Genomic DNA, 12,217 nt, shown 5'->3' on the forward strand with positions numbered 1-12,217 from the left:
TAATAAAGACAAGAATTTATCACAGAAAAAAGTCTAAGACTGGGGCAGATACTCTTACTCTCTTCACATAATCCTTTTTGCCTTGCCTCTAAGTTTCATTTAAATGCAGCCAGCTTCTTAGTGTTTTTGTTGGGTAGATTCCCCAAAATAGACTGAAGGTACTCAGACTATCAGGGATTTGTGAGTAGTGAAAAAAGGATTTCCTAACTTTGAAACAAATAGGTGGCTGGAGACTTTGAGTTAGGTTGTCACTGAGGGGGTCAAAAGCATAGCCTTAACCTTGACTTGAAGATTTCTAGTGGCCTTCATGCATTGCCTGAGAGGTACAGTTATTATGGCCAAAGTTATCACAGCCTTGGGCTAGGAAAACATAAGACTTTAGCACACCATTTACAGAGAGAGGTATATTCAACCACTGTACCTCCAGCAAACTCCAGCAGAAAACAAAACAGCTAGGGACTAGTGGAATTACCTATCACAGATGACCCTGCACTGAATGAGGACTGGCGATAAAATACCTACCAGAGATGAAGCCATGTCCAGCCTCAAGTAAAGACCTAATAACCAAAGGAGGGCAACAGAGAGCAACACAATAATATTACCAGAAGCTGAACTGCTCTGCAGCATCATAGATGTCCATCTTCCTAGTCATGTGTTCCCTGTGCAAGAGAATCCTTTTATTTGCACCCAAGAAAGCATGTGAATAAGCCATGTGTGTTCCCTGTATATGCCAATGTATCAATCAATAGACATATATTAAGCCCCTAGTATATGCCAGGAAATTAAGCAATAAGGATACAAAAAGGCAAAAGGTAGTCCCTGCCTTCAAGGAACTCACAATTTAATATTACATGCAAACAAGCAGCATACAGGATAAATGGAAAATAATTAACAGAGAGAAAACATTGGAATTAAGAAAAGCAGAGAAAAGTTTCCTGTAAAGATGGAATTTTTGTTTGGACTTAAAGTCAAGAAAGTCAGCAGGCAGAGTTCAGATGAGAGAGGGAGAGGTGAAAATCCAGTAGATTATGGTCAGATAAGGAGATTTCAGAATTCTTGAATGTAGAGATTGTACATTTGTTAGTGGTGGCAATATCAAAGGTATGGTTATATCTTTGTGTGGCTGAGGTGGGTTGGAAGAGTAGCTCATGGAATGAGAGTAGGTTGAAGAATTGAGTGATTAAGATGTTTAAGGAAGAATCAATAAGTACATTGAATTCCCTTATTATGAGGGCAGGAATAGAGGAGAGAAAAATTGTGAGTCATGTATTGAACTCTTCGAGAAAGGAAAGGGAATGACCTGGAGATCTGTAGATAGCAGCTACCAGTATTTTAATTGAGTGGTAGATATAGACAGCATTAACCTCAAAGGAGAAGAGGTTACTAAGTCACAGAGCTATGGGGAGAAACTGGAAGTATCCCTTTGGAGTATTATTCCAACTTACCAGCCTCAACCAATGACCTGAGGAACACTACTGAACATACAACCAGTGCTGAAAAGGGTGGACAGGAAGATTGGGTCATCAGAGGTCAAAGGGATCCAGATTTCAGTAAGAACTAGTAGGTGGAAGGAGTAGGAAAGGAAAAGATTTAGGGAGAAAGGAAGTGTGTTGCTTATGAAACAGGCATTCCAGAGGGTACAGGGGAAGTGCTAGGCGGTGTTTGGTTGAAATATTGGGGTAGGAGGGTTGAGGGCGGTGTGACTGGGGAATAAGAAAGTGGGGAAGTAAGGAATGGGGTTTGGATGATGACCTATAGTAGTTACAATGGAGTGTATGGATGTTCAAGGAGGACTACCACCTCTGGTGCAAAGGTTTGCCAAGCCCTTTTCAGGGATGCTCATGCATCTTTGATGTTCACCACAGTGGCCACACCCTGGTAAAACTCTTTTGGCAGATGGGCTAAACTAGGTTGAGGGTAATTGAGAGGTTTCAAACCTGTTGATGAGTTAGGGGGGGTGTCTACCCCCAGGAATATGAAGACTTCCCCTTTTGGACCGAGCAGAAGAGAACAATTTGTTCCAACAGCCATGAAGGCAGCTGAAGCAGTTGTTGTGGAGTGCTTAGAGTTTGGTGAGACATTGAAGATGCCCACTGTGTCCTGGGCCATCTCCACTTGCTCTCTTGTCTTACCACTGGACTTTGATGACTCTGGAAGAGAGAGTGAGGGAGATGACTTTGTGCAACACCACTTCACTTACAGCCAATTTACACACAAGTCAAGACATCACTCTGAAATGTCATTGGATCTCTTCAAAAAGAAAGGATGAACAACAGAGGTTCAGAGTCACTAAGATATAGCCAGATGTGAAAATGTTCATCAGTGAGTACAGCTTCCTTCCCAAAGGAAGCTGGAGGCTGGGCTGGAGGCAAGTGCATACATGATGGGAGGTACATGGTCAGATGGTCAGATGGTCTGCCCTGATTCACTACTCCTCTTCCCTCCGTAGGCTGAAAATTGGTCAAGAAAGGTGGCAGCAGGAGATGGAAGTTGAACAGGAGGAGGAGAAAGAAGTGCCAATTCCCCACTAATTTCCCTCTTCCTCTTCAAACAAGAGACAGACTCAGCAGGAAATGGAAGGCCTGAGGTCCCTGGGAAAGTTGATCTGCCTTGCACTGAAGCTTCTCCATATCCTAAATCTGATTGGCCATAGGACATAGAGGTTGTCTTGCACTGGCATAGGTGGAAGGTGTTGCTTCAGGGTAGATGGAAGACCCTTAGTTAGACCCATTACTGTCTTCCCTCAGGGAAGACATTGTACCCAACAGACAATGGAAGGCAAGGCTCCAAGGAACATTTGGCTCCTCTTCTCACCTAAAGAGGGTGGTGATGATGTGGTAGCATGAAGTGATAGACTCCCTATGAAGAGGGAAATTCTTTGGGGCACACGGAAGATGTCAACAGGACCTTGACGATCTCCCCTCAGGGTGCCACTGTGCCCAGTAGGAGATGGGAAGTGTATAACCTGAGAAGTGTGCATGCACCCCTTGACATTAACACATGTTTCCTAATCCCATCTGGTTTTTGTACATGTATATTTTCTCTAGTACATAAAGGAGAGCATACACTCAGTGAATATTTTTTGTTGTATAGATTTTTGTTGTTCAGCTGTTTCAATCATATCTGACTGTTTGTGACCTTGTTTGGGGTTTTCTTGGCAAAGATGATGAAGTGCTTTGTCATTTCCTTCTCTAGTTCATTTTACAGGTGTGGAAACTGAGGCAAACAGGATTCAGTGACTTGCCCAGGATGACACAGCTATTCAGTATCTGAGTTAGTAGTAAGTATCCTGATTTGAATTCAGGAAAATGAATCTTCCTGACTTCAGGTTTAATGCTTAATCCACTGCACCCCCAAACTGCCCCTAGCTGCTTGGAACAGAGGGGGACTTTATTGTCATTTTCTTTCTATGCTGTGTAGTTAAATATCTTGCTTTTAATTAATGTACCCTTCCTCGTTAGCTTAGTAATAACACACACATGTGAGGAAGGATGGTGTCATGGGGGCATCATCCACCTGATACAAGCTGACTATTTTTTTTTCCTTAAGAAGTATTGAAACTGTACTCAAGTTTAAATGATCCAGGAGTCTAAGGTTTGTGCTATTTGTTGCAGCATCTGGTCATCTAAAGAAGGAGAGGCAGGGGCTCCTACCTTAGGTATTTCACAATTCTAACTAGCATGCTACCTTGGAAAATGCAAAGACAGGCAAGTTGTATCAGCGTCATTTCCAACTAAATCAATACTGTATCCTCACTAAATATCGTTTCCAGGTAAATGCTAAGTAAATCTACTTTTGGTTAAATGTTATGTTTCATTTTAGTGCAATCCTGACCCTAAATGAACAGATCCACCTCAAACAGTCCTGGTCTAGAATTTGTGAGCTATGATTTTGAATGGATATTGAGCTATAGAATGCCACAAATCTGGGATAGTTTTCTGGGGCTCACATGTTAGACACACACTAGTAACTACGCAATGTTTAAGCCAGGTTCTTACAACAATTTCGGCCCATTTTCTTTCATTTTTTCTTTAGTGGAGGAGGCTGTTTCCCATTATCACAGAACCACCCATAGATGTAGTAGGCAGCTCTCAACTGATATGTTCTCAGAAACCCTTAAAACCCCAATTATCTTACCCAATCTGTTGAAAAGTGCCTGTAATTCTTCCATTCAGATTTTAGACTCTTAAGTTTTGATTCTTGTCAGAATTCAAATTCTTCAGTGAGGAGCAACTTTACAACCTTTTCTCGTGTTAAGAATAACACCTCCATTTGAGTGAGTTTTAGATCATATTCCAGAAACAGATTTTGATAGATGAGAAAAGACAGATCTCTGGATGAAGTGAGGAAGCTGACCCAACTCATCAGTCTCATAGTTGCTACTATTAAATTTATTTTTATTCTTTTTCATAAATTCATTTCATAGTAGAACTGGAAGAAACCTTAGAAAGCAAGCAGTTCATCTCATTCATTTTATTATTTATTTGTAATCTATGACTCAGCACCTCTTGCTCTGGATTTACACAAATTCAATTCAATCCAGCAGGGCCTCCCATGACTCATATATCTCCACCCAAGGTTTCTTCTGGGAACCTGGGAATTTGATTCATTTTACTCTTTTCTTCCCACGTCTGGGACTCAAACAAAGTAGTTAAAAGTTGGACCCCCAGCTCCTCTGCAAGCATGCAGGCTAACAATATCTATCAGATTTGATATAGTCTTTATTTCATACCTTTCCTTTCCCCTACCAGTGCAAAAAACAAACAAATGAACAAAATCACAAGTAATTCGTTGGAGTCTATGAACAAGCAACATATTTTTCTTTCCTTTTGGGAAATGCTGCTTCCTCCCCAGGATCTCAAGGTTTTCCAGGTTTACAATGATACCATAAGGTCTAGAACTTCCTTAAAGGGAAGTTTGCTCTCGAAATCACTAGAGAGTCAGCTTCTTTCCCATTCAACCTCTGCAGTCTGAATAACATAGTCCTAGCAGAGGAAAAAGGTCCAGGCTCTTCCTGCAGCTGTGGAATCATGCTCATTTCTCTTTTTTTTCAGACAGTTGGTCCAGGAACTTGAGAGAGATTTCTCTCCATCAGGCTGATCAAGGAGTTCTTATTGCTCCTCCACCATCTCTGGCAGGTGCCATGTTTGAAGCCATCCACATGGTGACCCCTTCTGCAAATCCTAAGAAGTTTCAACAATATCTCTCCTTATCACTCAACTGGTGGTGTTCTCTCTGCCCAATTTACTTATTATCCTGTCTAAGGGCATATATTTCCAGTAAAGTGGAAGTTTCTCCAAAAAGAGGTCTTTCATTTTTTTCTTGCTATCATCTTTAGTGCTTATCTCTCACAGAAATTAGTACATGGTTTAAAAATAATTATTGGGACAAGTATGTGGAACTCCTGGTAGACTAACTTCTTATGTCAATGCTGAGGTGTCAAGGACCAGACTTAAAGGCAAGTCTTCTAGACCCTGAGGCCTGCTCTCTATCTACTTTTCCAGGCTTTATCTTGTACATCATGAACACAAAAACTACTTGTTGAATTGAAATGAATATTCAGAACTTTTCCTGAAAACTGATGGGTTCAACATGGTTTTAAAAGATATTGTTAACATGATTCATGAGGACAATTATTTTCTTAACAATGAAACATCTGCATATTCTTTGTAAGAATCTTACTTGATCATAATAAATAATTTTTAATGCTATTATATTCTATTTGGCAATCACTTAATAAACATTTCTCCATCAATATTAATTTGGTAATTGTCGTGGGGTTCTCATTTTCTACCTTATAATTCCATGATTTAGGATTCCATATCTGTAACATATCAAGAAGGGGATTGAGTGTTTTTCCTTTTTTTTTTTGGTTAGTTTGTTAATTATTTGTATATTTTATTCATGTTTTCAATATAGCTATTTGCATTTTAAATGGTTTTTTTTTGCTTCAATTCCTTTCTTTTCTCCTCTGATGATACTACTACTACTACTACTAACACCACCACTTACATAGCATTTCAAGGTTTTCACAGCACTTTACATATTATCTTATAGGACCTTCACAATAAATCTTCTAAAGGAAGTGTTGTTATTATCCTTATTTTACAGATGAGGTAACTGATGGAAGATGTTGAGTGATTTTTTCAGGGTTACACAATAAAATAAGTGTCTGAGGTAAAACAAACTCAGGACTTCTGTGACTCCAGGCCCAGAGTTCTATCCGCTGTTTCCTTTTCCATTATATTGTAAGTTCCTTGAGGGCAGGGACTACCTTTTGCCCCTTTTTTGTAACCCTAGTACATGAGACAGTGCCTGGCACATAGTAGGCATATAATAAATGTGTATTGATAGATTGAATGATTAAGGCAGACAGAGGTTAAGTGGCTTGTCCAGGGTCACACAGCTATTCAGTATCAGAGATTGGATTTGAACTCAGGTCTTCCTGATGCCAAGTCCAGTGCTCTTATGTGAGGCACTTGACAAACCTTAAAATATGTAATATTTTATAATATGATACATAAGTATTTATATAAATGATATGATTATTAAAGAAATTAAGAAATTTGAAAACAAAAAAATGTGAAAAAAGCAAAGAGGTATTTTTTAAAAGACCAATAAAATGGATAAACCATCAGCTAAATTAAGCTAAAAGAAACGAAAGGAAAACCTTTCAATCCATTCCTTTCTATGTGATAAGCATGGTTTTGATCTCCATATCGTGGAAGAATAAGGCAGGAAATGAGAACTCTGAACTGATGATGGTCATTGATGTAAGAATGTGATAGTTCTGCTGTATTAGTTTGTCAGTTTCTAATTTTAATAGCAAATTCACCTCATTGATCATCATCTCTGCTAACAGAAACATTGGGGAAATAAATTCATCTTTCAGAAGCAAAAGCTGAATCCTGATGTTTTTATGTTGTATTATTATTATTTTCATTAACTTTAACATACTTTTAATATAATTTGATCTTTGAAACAATCATAATTTTAAAAAATCATTGTGCCTTTTTAAAATCACTGACATTTCCTAATATTTCTCCTTCCTTCTAGGACTTTCCCTTGTCACAAAGAAAAATAGATCAGAAATAAAAACAACCAATGAAGCAAGAGTATCTGACAATATTTCTGTATCTGACATCCATAGACATGGTGTTTGACATCTGAGACTCTGTTCCCTTTGAAAGTTTATTGGTTGCTACCCTGCTTATATCCTCTTCTTCTGTTTGTTTGAATGCACTTTCACTTATTTTTTCAGGGGTTAGGAGTAGGAAATTGAGTGTTTTTGTGAGGTCAGGGTTCTTTTGTGAACTCTCATCTAGTCATCTTACTAGAATTCTAAGTTTTCTCATTTTAAAAATGAGGAGGCTAAAGTCCTGAGAAGGAAACTAACCATCTCCCTTATTTCTGTTAAGCTCCTTTTTTAAGGATGTTGATGATGTAGGTGTTAGTGTTACTGCTGGCAAGACCTTGGGGTTCCACCATAAGGAGGTACAGGTAATGCTTTGCAAACCTGCTCTTAACAAATTTCCCCAAACCTCCAAAGTATATACATTACTAGAATGAGGACAAAATTCAGGACAACTTCTTTGTCACATCAAAGCCTGGAGAGAGGGACAGGGCAAAGATAACCAAATTTAGAAAGTATCAGTCTATAGAGAGATAAACCCAAGATCAACCAAACTTGTGAAGTGTTAGTCTACAGAATAGTCAGGCCTCACAGACAGTATAAACTCAAGTTGTATTGTGACTGTAAGGGAACAGGAGGGGTGACAGAAGGGAGCCCTGTGGGGTGTAAATGCTTTGGCCCCAAGCCCTCTTGCACAGTCAGGACCCTATCTTCATCTCTCCATTGTGATGGATGGAGTATAGAAGCTGTGTGGGGAGGGAAGGGAGCTGTTCTTCCTGAAAGAAAGGAGAAAATTTTCAGTGCTGATTTCTGGATCCAATCATCTGTTTGACCCTGAGAGGAAAAAAGAAAAGACAAAAAGTAAAACAGAGAACATAGAGATGCTCTCCTCAGGATATTTTTGCTCCTAAGCACTAGGCTATTGGAAATTAGGGGGGGAAGGTTAGGAATAAATTACACCCCGGTTTTTCTGTGGGTGAATTTGTTAAGGAGGCAAAATATATCTCCTCTACTTCCCACTCCTTCTTTGGCTCTTTACTTTGCCCTCTCAGTATGTCCTCTTCTTCCCCACCCCTTTCATTCTTTAAGTCTTGTGAACTATGTACTCTTAAGAATAGCTGGTCATAAATCTCTGGGTGGTATCAGATGCTAATGTTCCCAGATCATCTAAATGGGAGCAACAAGCCTGAGAATGAGACATCTTTCAAAGTACGGCTAGTTCCTTAGTAAAATGTGAGTGCCTGCGAAGTTAGAGTTACATACTAAGTCAGAAATAATACACAAGTGGTACAAGTTCAAATAAAAAGAATACTATTCCAGGCCTGGGATCAATGAGAAAATCAAAGGCCAGAGAGGAGTACTTGCCCAAGATCATCCCTTTAGTTAGTGGCTGAACCACAATTGGAATTATTCTGTGTGACACCTTCAACTAAGTCATCTGCGTTGATGGAAGCAGTACTCACACTAATGAAATCATACTGAAGACTCTGGCAAGACCAGAGGATGTAAGCTATAGGGAGATCGATTTTGGTTTAATATAGGAAAAGAACTTCCAAACAATTCAAGTTTCTCAAAAATAAAATAGACCATTTTACAAATGGATGACCTTCTGTTAGGCGTGTGCCAAGAAGAGAATTATGTTTCTAAGAATTCTATAATGAGGACTGAAGGGTCCTTAGGAACTCAAATCTTTCTTAACTTGTCTTCCAAAGCTAAGATTCTATGATAGCATGAATAGAAATCCCTTGATTTCCCCACAATACTCTTTGCACTATAACATGTTACTATTTGGGAGGGGGGGCTAGTAAGCTATGTCAGCATTTATTGAATGTTCAGTCACTAGAGGTCATGGTGTGTAACAGAATGGAATCATAAAGCTCTGTTCTCGAACCTGTAAGTCTAATTCAGAAAGACAGAAGTAGAACCATAATTATGATAAGGAAACTGGGCTTTTGACCTAGGGTGTCAATATCCGGGACTAAGAGAAAGAATGTTTTCTCTCTTTAGTGCTCCTCTGGTTTACTATTGCTGTGCCTAGCAATTTTCTGCCAGCTTGTGTGCCATGAATCATGGCCAACTCCACTGCCATGTCTAGACTCCCACCCCAGGGTCACTTTATCACTGCACCCTTCTCCAAAAGCCTATATTATTGGTACTCACACACAGAGACACACACAGAGGCACCAATCACCTTCTTTCTAATTTGCACATTATGGGAAGGAACATCAGTTCAACATGGACTGTCCTTGGCTCTGTTCCCTTTATGTCTTATATCTCCCCATTCAAACCCAGCTCACCAAAATTTGTCCTGAGTGCAAGAATTTCTAATCATGACTATGAAAGGAAGTGTACTAGCTACAAAGCCAGAGGTCAGTAATATACTTTGAATTCATAAACGTAGATTATATAGAGTAGATGACCTGACCTCCCCCTTACCTCTACCTCCTATAATATCAGTAGTTAGGTTCAAAGGATGGCCAGGAATTCCAAATATCCATTTGGTAGTAGGGCCTCACATAACCTAAACTATAAGCTCCACTTTTTTTAATGGGAGAGGGAATTGTGGGAGGATTAGTAGATGAATATGAGGCATCATTGTATGAAGAAATATGAGAATCCATTATGTAGATTTAATTTAATTTAGTAAAAAAATTCAAGTACTGACTCTATGCAAGCCATTTTGTTAGTAGCTGGATGTGCAAAAATGAAAAATGACTCAATCTTTGCCCTTAAATAGTTTCCAATCTACTAGGGAGGTTATGTCATGAAAAAATCAATAATTATTTAATTTAATTCTGTCCCTTTCAATTAAAAATATTTATTAAGTATATTAGAGTAGAAAGAACACTGGATATACAGTCAGGAGACTGGTTCAAATCCTACATTAGACATTTATTAGTTATGAAACTATGGGCAAACCATTGATTCTACTTTAAGCTCAAGTTTCCTCATCTGTAATATGCAGATAATAATATTTGCACTAATGTCACAAAAATGATACAAGAAAAATACTTTGAAGATCTTAAAACATCATGCAAATGTGAAGGACTATTATAAGACATTATATAGGGTGTCCAAAATTCATAGTGAAGTTTTTCATCCACTAAATTTTAAATTTTTACAGCTACTGATAAATAAATTATTCTACTAAAGCTTGAAAACTACAAAGAAGCTATTTTCTTCCTTAAGATTTTGGGCCTCTTTTTCCAATTCGTTAACTTTCTTTTCATAATTTTCTTGGATTGCTTTTTTTTTAACTTTTCCTGAATCTTTCTTATTGGAGTTTTGAATTCCTTTTTAAGTTCTTCTAAGAGCTCTTTTTGGGCCCATGACCATATGATGTTACTCTTTGGGGTTGGAGTGGCTTTTATTTTTTTTAACGTCACTCAGATCTTCTTTTACACAAAAGTAACTATCTATGGCCAGATTCTTTTTCTTTTGTTGGCTCATTTTTATTTCATTTTATTTTAATGGTAGCCATCTTTAGGGTGAGGGGAGGGAGAAAGAAGAAAAAAACAAAAAGAAAAAGAAATTTATATGACAACTTTGTTGTATATTTAGAGACAATTGCAAGTTTTACGTGACAGATTTGCAGTTTCATGTGCAATAACCTTTTTATTGTACTGTGTTATGGAAAGGCTTGTTTTGTTTCATGAATTGAAAATAAAATAAAGAATAAAAAAGAAAAATCTTCACCAAAACTTTGGGACACATCAGTTCTCTCTCTATATGTGTACACAAAGTTATGTGTATATGTATATAGCTATAGCTATATTACCTAAATTTATGTCCACATCTACATATCTATCTATCTATCCATTACAAGGCTGTGTATACAAAAGATAAAAGAAATGACAAAATGTCTGCCCTCAAGAAGTTTACAATCCAATGGTAATCATTGGGGGAGGAAGTGTTTGCATTGTACACTTAATGAATACAGATTTATATTTTAAATGTAATATCATGTAGGGAAGACAATAAAACATGTGCAAAGAGATAGATGATGTGATTCCTGTTGTCAGGTTGCTTATAACTTAACACACAAAATAGAACTCAAAAGATGCAACATGGTCTTCACGTTGTAACATAGGAGGATGACTACTGAAGACCTTGTAATGATGCTTCAAAGTTGAAGTCAATAAATTCAATCCAATATTTATTAAACATCTACTATGTACCAGTCACTGTGCTTGTGAAGCACAGGGGATATTATTGATAAAAAGAATTACCTCAAAGGAATTAATAAAAAATATTTTTAATAAAAAGCATTCTGCCCTCAAGGATCTATCTATCTAGCGTTACATTCTAAAGTTCCCCCCATGTATGAGTTAGTAAGCCTGGAGCTTTGAGGAAGTCATCAATTAGCATTCCCAGACTTAAGAACCTGAAAACAAAAAAAAAAAAAAAAAAAGAGCTATCTGAGAAGTAAATCCATGGAAAATCCAAAGTGCAGCCCAGGTAATGACATCCTATAATGCAGTTCTGTGACTCTCAGCAATGTGGACTTTGACTCCTCCCGTCACCCATAGAATAAAATGAAATCTGATTGCAATTCAGAAAACATTTATCATGCATTTATTATGCTCAATGCGCTGTGTTAGACACTTTGGGGCTGATGAGGGTACAGATAAAGTTCGGATAAGACAAGATATCTAACTTGTGAGGTCAGAGACCTTACAATCTGGTAGCCATTGAAAGACACAAAAGGATAACTCAATTAAGAAATGATAGACGATATTCTTGTTGTTACTGTTTTTGTTGAGTCATTTCAGTTGTGTTCAATTCTTCATGACTCGTTTTGGGGTTTTCTTGGAAAAGATACTGAAGTGGATTGCCATTTTCTTCTCCAGCTCATTTTCTAGATGAGACAAACAGGGTTAAGTGATTTGCCCAGGGTCACACAATTAGTAAGTGTCTGAGGTCAGATCTGAACTCAGGAAGATGATTCCAAGCTCAGAGGTTTACCCATTCTGCCCCCTAGCTATCCATAGATGATACTAGTGTTGTAAAACAAAATGGCATGTGAGGTATTAAAAAACAGAGTCAGGTATGACTCTGATATTCAAGGCCCTCAACAATCTGGCT

The sequence above is a fragment of the Notamacropus eugenii genome, chromosome 3 (genome assembly GCF_028372415.1).
Source record: "Notamacropus eugenii isolate mMacEug1 chromosome 3, mMacEug1.pri_v2, whole genome shotgun sequence".
NCBI lineage: Eukaryota > Metazoa > Chordata > Mammalia > Diprotodontia > Macropodidae > Notamacropus > Notamacropus eugenii.